The 13,886-nt window shown below is 37.3% G+C and overlaps 1 long non-coding RNA gene across 4 annotated transcripts in view; it reads right to left on the reverse strand.

Annotated features, from left to right (window-relative positions):
• Positions 1-13,886, reverse strand: part of LOC123617009 (uncharacterized) — a 430,324-nt gene that overhangs the window by 386,908 nt on the left and 29,530 nt on the right. The window lies entirely within an intron of this gene.

Genomic DNA, 13,886 nt, shown 5'->3' on the forward strand with positions numbered 1-13,886 from the left:
GGAGGGGCTTAGGGAGCCCTGCCTTGTCATGTACCATCAATAAAGTATACTCTACCCTCCCCCCCAAAAAAACCCCAAAATATTAACCAAAAGAAACAAAGACAACAAGATAAATATAATACGAATCCATTTTCATGAAGTTTAATAATGAGCAACACTAAAATTATCATTATTATTTAGCAATATATACCACTGAAATAAACTTTTCAGACTATTTAGTTATAGGTATGTATCAAAATTATTTTGTTTTCTAGATTTTGCAGACAAGAGAAAACATACCTAGAGGCCTATTCAAATATTTAGTCTTTGTAGGTACATCTTACAGGAAAGGAGAATGGTTAGGTAGTCATCTTTAGCCTAGATATCTAAAGAGGAGGGTCTGATTAAAGGGAGTAAGTAGATTTTTGACTGATAGTCAACTGAGAACCAAACTGACTGATGAGTAATCCATCTCCAAAACAAATCTCATTAAAGTTCCCCAGAAAATTGTTCAGGCAATCTGTCAGGAATGCTAATCTTCTCCAAGAAAGGGGTTATAAATTATATCACACAGAAAGTTTCTATTCCAGAGCAGTCTTGAACAGTTTTTCTTTTACAGTACATAGTGGACAGAACTAAAAAGAAACAAGCAAGGAAATTAATGCCCTAAAATGTAGGACGGTGGTTGCCTCAAGGACAGAGTGGTTCTTGGGAAGAGACACATAGGGCTTCCAGGACACTGCTCATGTTCTCTTGTGTAATTACAATACACATGTGGCTTTATTTTATTCTGTCTTATTTATTCATTAAAATGTTTTTCATTAAGCTGTTATTCATTAAACTGTTTTGGGCACTTTTTTATATGTGTGTTATATTTATCAGTTTGAAAGGTGATAAAGGGTAGATGAAAGTCTGAGGAACAGATGATTGACTTGTATATTTCATACCCACGTGAAATATATTAGATAAGCACCAAACTTTAGATGATAGTGTCTTAGTATAAAGCTGTTTTTCTAGTCCTTCAGAAATCCTTCACATTCCTCCCCACCCCGCAGTGACTGCTTCCTCCTCTGCTCTCAGAGGACTCATTGTTTAGATCTCCCACTGGCAGTAAGTGAATATGCCTCACATGAAGTGCCTCACGACCATTCCTGTACTGTTACACAGCCTTTCACATTTGTATGCTTTGTCTTCCAGTTTATGGCTTGGCACATAGTATCCCCGTGATACACTTTTATTCATAAGAAGCAATGTAGAGTGTAAGTGTGACTCCCACATCAGAACAGGTCATGTTTAAGCAATGTTCCAGTATTTATCATCATCATTTCTTAAACACTTCCCTCAAGTCCAGCTCTAAGTGTTGGGCATGAAGACTCATACCCCTCTTTTATCAGCCAGAAAACTCTCCTACTCTTTCTACAAAACCCAAAGACTGGTGGTGATATGACAGCACTTTTTATCCAATTACATGGCAGCTCCTTTAGGGATTCAGAAGGATTCTGAGGCTTAGAAATTACTGACAAATTGCTATGCAGAAAAAAAAAAAGCAATATCTTGGGTTAGGTAGAAGTCTAGTGCAGGGTGAGGACACGATTATATTATTTGTACTATCCTTGTGAGCAGTGGATTTAATTCTGACCATAAACTGCTTTCCTAACGTGAATTTACTTTGCAGTTTCCATTCAAAACACAAAATTCAATCCTTATTTCAACAAATATTTGTTAAGATTCTACTATGTGCATATCACCATGACAAGATATAAGGATATGACATTCTGAATTTTCTTTTTTCTCCCTGCCAAATATATTCTCATTTATTGATAGTTATTATCAAGGCAGAAATACACAATTCATTAATTAGCAAATAGCCTTTCCCTTTGTAGTAGGTTGTTGCTATCAAGGCACCAAAATACAATAGCTGACATTCAGGGTGAAGTGCCAGACCCAGATGCAAATTTTCAAAGGTAGTAGTAAAAAAAAATAAGGTTATAAAACTCTGGAAACCCTTCACTTGCATCCAGGGCATAAAAGACGGAGGAAAAAATAGGGCTTGGGGGAAAAGATTTCCTGAGAGAATGCTGTACCTTCTCCTACGTCTTTTGCCGTGGAAGAGATGTGAGCGAAGTACTAACTCCTAAAATAAAGTCTAATGAGAGGGCTTCAGGATATTACTCTGGGAGAATTTCCCAAAAAGGCTGCAGTGGAGAAAATTCTTGGCATTCTATGTGTCCACCCCTTTCCAAGGGGAAAGTGAGTTCTTCCTTCTTCACACCCTCCAGAGAGACAGAAGAGAAAGAGAGCACTCAGAGAACTGATCGTGAATTTCCTTCTGTTAGAAAGGAACCCAGTGAACTCGTGTCTGACTTCTGCCTGGAAAGTCTAAAGAGCAAGAGATGGGTTTGCGTGCAGCTTTGGCAATGGGAGAGAAGTTGCTGCTGCGTTTACGGTGTTTACTGAAGCAAAGATGAAGGAGGAATTCCCATGAACTAGATGTGGTACATATACAAGAGAGTGAGCAGTTTAAGACTAGTCAAATAGAGCTTCCTGGAAAAAACTGAAGACAAACCCTCAGATTCCCCACTAGTTTACTAATTTGTCCCCCTGTTTCTGTCCTTGCTCCCTTCAGTGTATTTCACCATGGGAGTCAAATGTTTCATTAAAACATAAGTTAGATAATGTCACTCCTCTGCTCGAAACCTTCCAACAGTTTCCCCTATAATGTTGGGTAGAAGCCCAGCCTTCACTAGCCCTATGTGGCCCTACACAATCAGACTCCATGCCCCACGCCCTTCTCTCCTCCCCTCTCCTCCACTCTCTGCACTGCAGGCACACAGGCCTCCTGTGCCTCACCCTCCCCGAGGCCTCTGCCCTTGCCAGGACCCCTGCCTCGAGTATGTCAATGCCTTGGAGTCCAAGTCACTGGAAACACAATTTCCACAAAAGCAGAGATTTTCATCTACTTTGTTCACTGTTGTATATTCATGGCCTAAAACAATTTCTGGCACAGAGTATTTGTTCAATAAATATTTGTTGACTGAATAAATGCATTTTAATAACATTTTTGTGAATGACAATATTTCCTAGGTTGCTGTTCCAAGAGGAGGCCAAAGGGGAAGAGGAGAAATCACCAAATCCACATATAGGTCTGCAGGGAGCAGTTGGCTTGAGCCTATTTGTTCCGTCCTCTTTCACATGCCCAGGGTACAGGTCTCAGTTAGCAATGATTATGATCTATGTTTTTCCCTGCTTTGTTTCCCTTTTGTTCTAGGTGTTTAATAAAGAAATCCACAACTTCACCATTAGAACATCATAAATCACCCTCGTTACGTAGTCTGCTCAGGCAGCTCTGATAGGAACCTCCTGGGTGGATAAGAGCTCAAGCAAACCAGGAAATGTTTGTACAGATGCAAAAGCAAAGGGGAAAAAAATCCTAGGGCATGAATCATATGGGATTTCAATTTCCCTGATGCTAACTATGATAACTATCATAATTCCTAAGTAATGTTGAGAATACATATTTTTCCTGGCCTCTAAAATTTTCTAGAAATGTTTTCCTACCTTTAAAACTCCTGAGTCCAAAATTCAAGTGTTACAGGAGGCAAAGGTGCCAGGTGGCAAAGGGGTGAAGAGCAGGAAGACTATGATGTTGAAGTGGCCTTCTTACCTCCCCTTCAGCATGACTTCTCCTACAGTGTCTTTCAAGATAACCAAGAAACCCCAAGGTTTTAAGGGAAATGGAACACAGAATATTAAAGTTAGCTGAATAATACATAAATAGTATCTTAGATCCATATAAACTGCTTAAAACACACATATTCATGCACACACATGAACAAATACATATGTGCACACACTCACAAGCACCTACACAAGCATATTCCAAGGGTCCTTCATTCCAGCAGGTCACAAGGGAATCACAGCCTGAAACTTCTCAGACTCCTAAACGTCATGGCTTATTGTACACAGACATTCCATTGATTCTACTCTGTGCCCCTCTCAACCCATTTCTTCACAGCGAGGCTAGAAGAAAACTGAAATTACAATTGAACATGCTGGAGGCTTACTCAAAGCCAGAAAAATTCTCAAATATAACTATAGCGGAGCTGGTAGTGGCAGCAATAGTAGTAGTAGTAATGGCTGTCACTACCGAGCACTAATGCAGGTCAGTGCTTCTGACGCGTTATGCCATTGGACTCCTCACATTCCCTAAAATTATGGCGCTCAAAATATTTATTTCATAAGAAACCACTGTCCAGTGTAATATTAAAATGTTAGCTTTAGCAACTTAGCAAGTTAGAAAAATAAAAGAAGATATAAAATAAATGTTTTTAAAACTTCAGTTAAAAATTTTATTATTCTAATGAAGTGATAAACCTTCCCTGCATATCAGTGAGAATGATCTGCAAGAATATACAAGGACCTCACTGCAAATTATCAGCAGTAAATTAGGGAAAAGGCTGTAATGTCCCTGGACACATATTTACCTATACAGTGTAGGCCATTGATAAGTGTTTGATGGATGCATAAATGCGTAAATAAATAAATTAGTGAAAGAACAAAGAAGCCAAATAACCAGCACTCCTCTCTGTGTTCTTGATTGCCTGAGAAACATTGACTGTTGCTCTTGAATAACGTCTCTTGCTGGATCTCATTCTCTCCTCAAATGCAGCAAACTCTCCAATATTTTCTGGATATTAACAGACAGTCTGGAGTCCTCAGATGTTCAGAAATAGCCAGATTCCATCCTTTCCATTCTATTCCCACTGCCACCATCCTCATTCAATTTCGAATCCAGGTCACAAAATCATCCACTTTCACACTACACCCCAATACATCTTCCACACTGTCCCAGAGTAAGCTACCTTTTATATCGCTTTGCTTATATCATTCTCCTTGTCAAATGGCTCTGCATTGCCCACTCAAAGCATAGCCTCTCTACTCTGACATTCAAGGCTTTCAACAATCTGACACCTACCCACATTTCCTCATTTATCTCCTGCCACTTCTCAGAATATACTTTAGCCACAGACATTTTTGACAGTTCATAATTTCCCAAAACCTACTGTACTTTCCATCTGTTCATGTCTTACATTTATTCAATTTCTTTTATCTGTAAATGTCTCCACTCAGCTTCAGCTATGAAAATTCTACCCATTCTTCAGATTCTAGTTCTGAATTGAAGGAGGATTTTCCTCCTTCAATATGCATTCCATGATTGACTTAGTTGGAGACTTCAATCTGTCCTGTCATCTCCAAAGAAAGCCTCTGAGATCAAAGAACATATTCTTTTTGCATAATAGCAGAGTCAAATATTACCCAGTGCAATGTTTCATTAACTATTCTCCAAAGAACAATGTTTCATGATTCTTCAAAAAAAAAAACAAAGCAAACCAAAACAAACAAGAAGAATAAAGTCCCTGGTCAAATAGTGTTAGAAAACCCTGCACACTCTGTCCTTCTCTTGGAGATTCATGGTGCATATTAGCATATCAAAGGCTCTGAAAATCCTGCAGTGAAGAAATGTGATTAACTTGATTTAACCCAGCATTTCCCAAATACATTTGACCACATTTTCTAGTTTTTATATATCAATAAATCTTTCTCAGAAAGCTAGGTCTCCATGGAACACAGTTTAGGAAACACTGATCTAATATAACTCCATCAAAGGAAGAGATAAGGCCAGCCTGCCTCCGTAAGACTCCTTGGTGATAGACTGTCCTCGATCTCTCTGTATGCACTGAATTTTTAGCAGTAGATTTATTAGTGCTCAGTAACTACTTTCTGATCAATATACCAAAAAAACAGTAGATCCAATTAATTTATTCCAAGGAAAATAAAAAGACATTTGACTGATTGAAAGGAATTGCCTAAATAAAATGACGTGGAAATAAGTTATATGGATTCAAGGGTATTTTAACAGTGATTTCAGAACTGACATGTTGAAAATATGAGGACCTTAGTTACAATAGCTCACTTTTGTATAGTTTTATGACTTCCAAATAGTCTTGTGTCTATTACCTCATCTGAGAATTCTTCATGTGATACTTATTTTTAGGTATAACAAGTTTGTACAATGACATTGGTAAACAATTTGAGAGACAGCATATGATCAGAGGTCATTCACAGACACGTATTTCAATTATAAGTTGAATTGAGGCCTAAAAAAAAAAAGAAAATGAAAATGTAAAATAACCTCTCCAGAATGAAATCTTATTTATAAGTCAGACAAGATCTGGGACACTGTGTTTATTTCTGAACGCTATATTGTAAAAAGGACATTGTCAAAACAATGTAGCCAGACAAAGGCAACCAAGATGATGTCTGGAAATTATCTCAAATGAAGAACAAGAGAATTGGGAGTGTTTAGCCTATAAAAGAAAAAAAATTTAGGGATGACATCATAGACATCTTTAAATTCAAAGGTTGTCAAGTGGAAAGGTGGCAAGATCCTTTCTAGCATGCTTCTGATGGCATGTGCCAATGAGAAGTTTATAAATCACAAAGTTATCAACACAAGAACATAGAGGATTTCTAATACCCATCTCTATCATTGTTCTTCAACCCTCCAGGCTGTGCAATATAAAGAACAAATTTTTTAAAATCCAAAGTTGTCTAAAGTAGACTGGACTGCTTGTGAATTAGAAATATTTAATGAGTTTCCGGTGCCCTTCCTCAGGAATTCTGTGCGAGGGATTCCTACATGGGCAAGACGAACCAGATAGCCCCTAGAAACCTTTCCAGCTTGAAGGCTCAGTGATTCCACATTCTGAAAGCAGCCCAAGGTATTAATTGTCAAGCCCCACTCAATTCATTCATATAATCAACTTTATCTTTCAAAGTAATGAGATTAAATATATAATTTGCAAAAGATATGGGTAGATAAATAGACTCTAACCCCCGACACTGAGTATCCCCACACCTAGAATAATACCGGGCACAGAGCAGGAACTCAAAAACATATGCAATTTAATGAATGACACAACTATCTAAATATTAGTTAGTTCTGAGAGGTTTCTAAACATTTTCACACACATTGGCTCTCTGAGCTTTCAGCAACAACCCTGTGAGGTTGGCTAGGCAGGCTGCTATGCCCATTTTACACCCCTTATTTTATTGCCCTCCCCCAAGATGCTCTTCAATTAACATTATGGCTTTAGGTTCCTTTAAAGGTTGTTAAAAGAAAAAGTCATCACAAGAACATCTTATGTAAAACCATGACTGAAATAATCACTGTCCATCATGCCCCTCATATGAGAAACAACATGACAAATTCCTCTTGTGATTAATACCAAGAAAACATCTGACTTGCTATACAGGGCATACAAGTTTGTCTGCTCTCCCCTTCCTCCCTCTTTCCCTCTTCACTTCCTTCATTACCTTTTCCCCTAAACAAAATAATGGGGACTCTATAAGCAAACATGGTTCTGTTTTTTCCCTCAGAAGTTGCCTGGAAGTTTAGTCAACCTTGTGGTTCTAACTTTGACATTCCAAATTCCTAACATAATCTCTCCAACATTATTATATAATAAATAAGGACTTAGGGGGAAAATGTTTTTTGTAAAACAATGAACCCTTTGACTTACAAAAATTACTTAGAATCTTGATACATAAAACAGATAAGAGCATAACTGTTGAGAAAGGAGCTCAGAGCCCTACCAACTAAGCCTCCCTCAAAAATCCCCCACCTCCAGTGGTCCTAGATTCCTTAGGGCTCCAGCAGTAGTAATCTGATCATCATTGGAAAAGTACTGCTCAATAGTATTTTTAAAAATTACTTTAGCTGCCTTGTTTTGTGCATTTTTATTATAAAACCAGGAAAATGTCTCAGTATTAAGCATATAAAAATTGTATTTCCATGAGAAAATCAAAACACTAGACATTAACAATAGGTAGCAAGTAGATGGAGCCAAGATTATAACCCAAAACTGACTTTAGACTCAAGCAACACCTAGGTTTAAATCTCAGCTTCTCACTGTTTAAGGCTGTGAAATTTACTTAACCTCTCTTAGCTACCCATTAAAATAGTTAAATAATATTCATCTTACAACAATGATTTGAGAATTAAATGAAATAAAGTATATAAATTGCCCTATATATACTAGATACATAATGGATACTTATTATCTTCATTACTTTTTGATTCCTACCACTCTAGTCTGGTCAATATAATATACCAATGGGAAATTTAAATTAAAAGAGAGAGAGAGAGAGAGACTAAGTCTGGAAACTGGAAACCACAGGGAAACTGACAAAAGAAATGAGGTTATTACAAAAGGCTGAAAATGAGGCAAAGACTGAAACTATAAGTTAAAGATGTTGTCAAGAAAACAACCATCAAACCCAATAGATAAGGTAAAGTTATGACTTTCTTCAGCCATGTCCCAGCCATTTTACTCAAGGAAACACACTAAATTGCTAGTATGTGAAGAATTACAGCTTCAACGGAGCCATTGGGAAAAACACTGCAGAGCATTTATTGGCCCAGCCCAGCAAGACTGTCCTTCAGCTCTTCTGTCAGACTCCTCCAACAGGAAATCTTGTAAAGTAATGTTTTAGGTCTACCACTGACATCTCCCTATAAACTAATGTGATGTTTGGCATGAAAGGTGTCTATTTAGGTGTGTGAAGGTTCTGGTTGTTACCTCGGAGAAGAAAGTTATTCCTCTATCTCCCTACAGAGACCATCCAAGTACTTCTTTAGAGAGTGAATACCCATTACACACAAAAGAGGAGCTGAACCAGGCTTCTGCAAAACTAAGTAGGTAAACTTGTCTCTGACACTTCCTTCCCACCTCTTTTGGCTGCGAACCCTATTCCCTACCCCAAGCTGTCCCACTACTAAACTCAGGTTTCTACCCTGGGCTCTTTTTGCCAGGATTTTATCATCTAATTGTCAACTGACACCCTTTGTCTCTTTCCTTTCTGCTTTCAAGCAAGTTACAATTGGTAAGATGTTCCCAAAAATATTTAAATTTTAATTAGTACTTAAGAATGTTGAAAAGCCTTCAGGATTTAATAGAATAAAACCCAACTGATAGAATTTGAGGTTCTACAGTGGGTTTGAGGGATACATTTATAGGCTCACACAAGTTAATCAATCACCTCATTAAAGTGACTATCTACTACCTCTAACTTCAAGACTGACCTGAGAGGAGACAGTCATTTCCCTGGAGACACCTAGGAGAAGAAAATTACAATACAAATATAAACAGATACAAAATCTATCAATACTTCTATCCATACTATATGTATATTATCTATCTACACTATATATATAGTAAACACTATATGTGTCAATATGTTATACTTGGTGTAGCATATATAGTATATTTACATATATTCAGTACACATCCATATATAGCATATACACCATATTTATAGTATAGATAGGTACCACAAATATCAATATAGCATATACATATAGTATATACACATATAGAGTATATGTTATACTATATGTATACTATATATATACACATATGATAGATAACATGTGTGTGTATATATACATACACATATACATATATATACATACACACACACACACACACACATATATATATATATATATCATGCACAACTAAGCCCAGTAAGTTTTTGAAATATATTTAGGGAATTATTTTGTAGATCACATATCTTTTGTAACTGTTTCCATAATTATATCTTGGCTGGATGCAGAATCATTCTGCATCATTAATCAGGGATGTTTCTGCACTAACAGTTCATTTCTAAGGACCTTCCAGAATATTACAGTTAAGCAGTGAGGTCCAGAGAGCAGATTCTTAAATTTCCATGAATACTGTTCATTAGGTTGAGTTGCCAGAAATATGTCACAAATTCTATGCTTCTCACCCTTTTCTTTATCCTGAAGCATGCAGAATGCCCCACAGGGCACAGACACAGGCCAAATACCCGGGGATGATGTCAACATTGACAACAAGCTCAAATCATTTAAATCCAACAAAGTAGATGCCTTGGTGTGAAAAGACATGAGATGGTACAGAGAGTTGGGAGGAATGGAAGCAAAGATAGAATATGAAGAGGAAGGTGTATTAAGCACTTTAGAAGACCAGGGCAGGTTGGAGGGGAGATGGAATTCAAATCCTTCATGTGTAACTATCATGAGAAGGTGATAGTGAGTATTTTTAAAAGCCTTAAAGTGGAGACTCTCAGGCCAAACATCTGTTGAACTGAAAAGGAAAAAAAGGTGTTCTGATTGCCAACATCTCCATTCTGCTCCCCTCCCTCCTCAGCACCAGCAATGACCAATACATTAAAAAGGTGTTTGGGCTGTCAGAAAATGTGATTTTTTTTTTTTACTCTGCTGTAAAAGTCTGCTACATGCTGGAACAAAAATTAAATGCTTTCCTCATATCCAGGTCTGGGTGGAATTTTTATATTATTTTAACACCCATCAAGGGATAGCCTTGTCTCTCCATGGAGACAGGGAAAGCAATCTATATCTACAAAAAGATTTTTGGCCTTTCATTGTCCCCTTTTCCTCCAGAACTCATTGGAATCTCACTCAAGACTAGAAAACATCACAATGGAAGATTAATACAAATGGTCTATCTATTTAAAGGAACAAAATGGGATGAAGAAACATGAAAGCCTGGATTATCTGAGAACTAAGCTCTGTAGGATAGGAATAAAGCTGGGTGGAGCTAATTAGTTCAGAATAAATGAAGCTCCACTTAATGGTCTGTTTTTCCATCCTCCAAACTGACAGTCACAGTCACCAGAGTAGAAATGACCACTGCTGAACTAGGAAAAGAAAGGCTGAACTTGGAGCCACACGCCAGAATTGAGGATCAGGTGTCTTTTAAATTAGTATGGACTGCAGATGGTAAAGTGATTACTATTAAGTAGTTACATAATTGCTTGCTTAAGGTGAAAGGTCACACCTCAGTCTGTAACTTTGCCAGAAATAGACTGTTAGAAAAATGTTATTAATCTTAGAAAAGACAAAAAGACCAGGTATAATTATGAATAGTTGTATAATGTAAACTCTGAATTCAAGTTTACATTATGAAACTCTATGCTATCCTCCAAATCCACTAAATAACTGATAGTTTTTGAAGGATGTAAGTTTAATATAAAGGATCAGTAAGTAAATCTAAGCAACATTCTCTCAAGGGCTTTTGCAAACATTAAAGTCATTATTTCCAGTTCATATGGTACAGTTTACAGTTAATTCAATGGTAATTTTTTTTATTGTTTTTCTGAGCCCCAGTAAGGTCAAGTTGCAAGGGAAAAGAGTGAGGGAGGAGTTGTATTGGCTTGCTGTAATTTGGTTTATTACTTTACTCTTAGAATGGAAATTGGATATAAGGAGGCTCTTACCTGGAGATTTTCTGGGGCAGGCAAAATTTATGGTAGTGGTACCTTTTCAGTGACTGCTCTGTGTTTTTAGAGACTGAGGAACATCTGGAAGAAATATATGAGTTATGGCTGGGGGGAACCCTCAAGGGATATGTGTGCCCTATGATCTGAGTGATTATTAGGACTTAGGTTTATTTCCAAAATGCAATGGTTGGAATTTGTTCTATTAGAGACTATTGTTGCTCTTCTATCTTACATACTGGATAGATAGTACTTGATTAGGACTTCTGCTACCTCATTTTTTTTGTTTTTTTGTTTTGGAGGAAGAAAAAAGAAAACAATTAACCATCAAGTCTAGAGTAGTTTAATAACTGAAGAAAGAAAAGGTGTACTAATAGTCAATAAAAAGTTTACGCTATTTTCCAGTTAATAGGAAATAGATTTTTTATTATCTATGTGTGCAAAAAAGGGAGAAAACGAGACTATTACTGCTCATTTTCTGGGAGTAATTAACATTTTATTAATTCAAACTAGCCAACATAATATTACATTCCCTATATCAAACTTACTAAGGTAGAAAAACATTTAAACTTTCTCCAACAAGCCTAGGTCAAGGTAACTGTTCTTCCTTCTCAACTTTTGTAATATCCACCACACTACAATAGTCATTTGGGACACAGAAGCCACCATCTGTATCCTACTCACCTATCAAAGATAACACAAGACATATCTGTGAGACTGCCACATCCCAAGTTTCCAAAAGGGAAGGGAGAGCACAAGTTCCTCTATTCTTGGACACCTAAAAATCTCAACAGGAATGTTATTGTGCCCTCTGCCCAGGCTCACCCCCACTGGGATGCTGAAAGCAGAGCACAGAGCTAATTCTCCTCTTCCTCTCTGAATGCTCCTTCTCTGTGTCAATTCAGTGGGGCTTTTACCATATCTGGAAATAGGATAAGAAATCTGTTTAGTCTGTCAGTATCTTGTCCTCAAATCATCCCTATCTCACTCCAGATGAGACCTTTCAAAGTTAGAAGCTACAAATTTGGCATGTGCTGTAACAGGTAGCCATGGTATGACTGCTAAATAGGGTACAATTTGCCAGCTAAACTAGGAGTATAAAAAAAGCCTATTAATTAAACTTCACATTTCATCACATCACAGATATTTGTATATTCACTATCAGCTGCAGTGCCTTTAACATGGTAAATGTCCAAGAAAGGTCTGTGATTCATGGAATTAATAAAAACTAATAAAAGCATCTTAGACATATTTTATATTAAGGCTGATACCAGAGAGTTGCAATTTCCAATCTTCCCCAGGAAAATAACAGCAGAGGTACATGAATAGTTTCCACAGCAAGGAAAATAGTCCTTTAAAGACTTGTGTTTTAACAATGTATACATACCATACTCTGACTTTTATGATAACCAGGAATATCAGTTGCCCAATATAGCCATTCGAAATGTTGCAGAAGAAAATGTGTTACAGCTCAGTGTTATAGCTCCATGTTACAGCTCAGTTATGACAGCAACCTGGTTCGGGACAAAAGACCAAGCAGCACTGGGAGAGTTGGAGAAATCGGGTTTATTACACCAGAGGGCCAAGAGGAGTTAATGCTCTAATCTCTGGGCCCTGTCTGTAGGTTTACACAGGCTTTTATAGGCTGCCAGTTTACACTTTGCAACATCATATGCAAATAAAGTATAACAAAAGTTGACTAATTAGGAACAGGCTTTGTCGAAATGGACCAATCGGGGGGAGAGAAATAACCAATCAGGAGTGAGGGAAATGGACCAATCAGAAGTGAGCCCACTATCCTAGAAGTTAGCCCTTTCAGAGACAAAAAGTGAGATAAAGCCGCTGGGCCAGGGAACCGAATGGTGCTGGAAGGAGAGTAGTGGCCCTGCCTGGGAGTCCTGCCAGTCTTTTTTATGGGGCTTCCCACTTCAAACCAAGTAAACTAGTTGAGATTTGACTATATTATGTTTCCAAATCAAATCTCCATGTTTCATTTCTGTATGCAAAAAAAAAAAAAAAAAACCCATAAAAAACAAGAAAACAGGCCTACTAGGGACTAAAAAGGTTATCCTCTCCATCTATCAGTACTACTCAAGACAAGCAGTCTCTTGGTATCTTTAGTACATCAATTTCCAATGCTCTAACCCCTCATTCCCATTCCCCGTAGTCTAACAGAGACACTGAACCACATGCATAATTATTTGATTAGTTCTTCATATGGGCAGAAAAATATTCACCAGCCCCTAAAAGATACAAATCAGCTTCTCCTCCATAAATATAAAAATGATTAAAAACAACAGTGCATTTACCTATGCAAAGGAAAGTATCTATCAAAGAGCAATCCATTTCTACAGAACCTAGGTCAACTTTCTAAGTCAAAATGCAGCTCTTCAATATAAAAATTCCTTTCTACATCCACAGTAACTGACATTCATTACTGACCTAAGGCGAACATATAAATGGATGAGAGAAACAAATGATTTCTTGCTAGCCACACAGTAAACACTCATAAATACACTTTTGTTAATGGATTGTTTTATTTTTAGGTATTCCTTCATGGAGTG

This window comes from Camelus bactrianus, chromosome 3, assembly GCF_048773025.1.
Source record: "Camelus bactrianus isolate YW-2024 breed Bactrian camel chromosome 3, ASM4877302v1, whole genome shotgun sequence".
NCBI classification, from domain to species: domain Eukaryota; kingdom Metazoa; phylum Chordata; class Mammalia; order Artiodactyla; family Camelidae; genus Camelus; species Camelus bactrianus.